This window comes from Teleopsis dalmanni, chromosome 2, assembly GCF_002237135.1.
Source record: "Teleopsis dalmanni isolate 2A chromosome 2, ASM223713v2, whole genome shotgun sequence".
In the NCBI taxonomy this organism is placed as follows: domain Eukaryota; kingdom Metazoa; phylum Arthropoda; class Insecta; order Diptera; family Diopsidae; genus Teleopsis; species Teleopsis dalmanni.
In genome coordinates this window covers 154,839,734-154,841,841 of record NC_051847.1, presented here as the reverse complement: position 1 = coordinate 154,841,841, position 2,108 = coordinate 154,839,734, and positions in this window count along the sequence as shown.

Sequence of the window (2,108 nt, the reverse complement as noted above, 5' to 3'; positions counted from 1 at the left end):
AATATATATAAACAGTTTATATCATCTCCAACATTAATTTTTTTTTAGCTAAAAACATATAATATTATAATTATAATTATTATAATCATAATTACTATTATGATTATAATATAATATAAATAGTTGTATATTATTTATGCCAGCACATTATTTAGCATTAGACTTTCTCTCAGAAATTTAAGCTTCAGCATTCAGCATTCAGAGATTCAGTTAGAGTCCATACTCATATTACAGACGTTTTATTTAGTAGGAAGAATAAATTTTTACTGGATGGCTACTGTATTCTCAGATATGTATACTAAGTACATTGTATTATTTCATATCGAAATGCTATGAATTATTTGACCTAAAGCAAGAGCGTAGATACTTAGGTAAATTGAGAAAAAATCTAACTTCTTAAAGTAGTTAGAACATCATTTTGATATCACATTGCTTACAGTGTTCGGGTATCTATGGGAATTACTTAATTTTATTTTACAGTATTACTTTACAGCATTTCCAATAGAATGTAGAAAACCTTGCTGTTTCAGGACTTGAAAAGTACCGCAACAGTTTTTAGTGTTCACATTTTCTGGCTCAAGTAAATAAGGGTTTACAAGATTTGTAATGTGCTAGGTGAAGAACAAACCATGACTAGCACAAACCAATTAAGATTTGCACCCGTAAATAACTTTTTATCAGTATAATGCCAATGACAATAAAACTGTTGACAATTCCGTAAAAACGAGATCTGTTATACAGTTCTATGGGCAAGAATCTGAATATTAAATAGAGATTCGTATCTCTATTTAATAATGTTATATATACTAATAGTGTTAGCGTTTTGATCAACGCTACAGGTAACTTATGCCAGGCTAAAGAGGCGGCTCGAATTGTTATAAAATATCCTCATTCTTAACAGAATATACTTAATATTATTCTCGCTTATTCTGACAGAATACCAAATCGTATATTTCCATATCAGCAATTTAGGGCCGTCCGAAGTTCCTAAGATTTTGACACTGTTTGAAGAAGGGCGAGATGTACATGTCACTATAACTAAATCGAGTCTCTCACATTGTCCTCTTTTATATACCTGTATTTCAGTTCACTGGTCTCCGCTGTAACAGCTAGTGGTTTATTAGATAGAATATTTAAAAAAGTTAAAATTAGTGTGACCCGCAAGGAAATACCAAGGAAAAATTCTATTATTTTTTTAGATTATGTTAGCAAATGCAGAGTTAAATTGCAGCGTCGATTGCTAGTAGTCTTTTTTTTTTGATAAAATAAAAAGGTATTGCTGTGATTTATTATAACAACAGCTGTAGAAAAAAAACTCACTTAATTCTTTAGAGTCACACTGAGTATTTTGTAGTTAGAATTTCTGAAATATATCCGAAGCTAAGTCAATGTAAAATATTCATGTACTAATATTGTATATAAAGTTATATTTGTATATATACGATTACTATATGTACCACACAAATCAAGGAACTGAAGGAACCCTGCCGACAAACGTCAACAAGTTTGACACGCTATTTTATCAATCACGTAGAATCGGTAAAATGTTCTGCTTTCTGACTCTTTGTAAGTCACTGTTCCTGTTTGTCTTTCGCATGAGTCGCCTGAACGTTTCTTTTATTATTATTTGTATATTTTTTATTTTGCATTATGTTAAAAGTTTACTTTTCAAAGAATTTAAAGAGCACACTCAGCGTTTTGCATCTTAGCCCGGATTTCTTGACAAACGACAGGAATGTTATTCAGTTTTTCTTGTCATATTCCGGCCTTCTTATTCATGATGTATTTTTTTTTTGACTGTTTTTGTAAAATACTACGCCATACAATGCAACACATGCAGTTTTTGCACTCGTTAATTTTGATTTATGCGTTCAATTTATGAAAAATTGTATAGTAAGAAGTACATTGAATACCTTGCCATGCAATATGAAAATCAAACGTGTATCTGCACTCAACTCCAAATGATTACGGTACGTTATTGCCACGATAATGTTGCGGCAGTTAGACAATTCAATGAAGGTATCGTCAAATCTATGCATTCGTATATTCGTCAAGCTAGGAAAATTGACTCATAATACTATATATATTAGTGCCATTCGCGAGTAGCT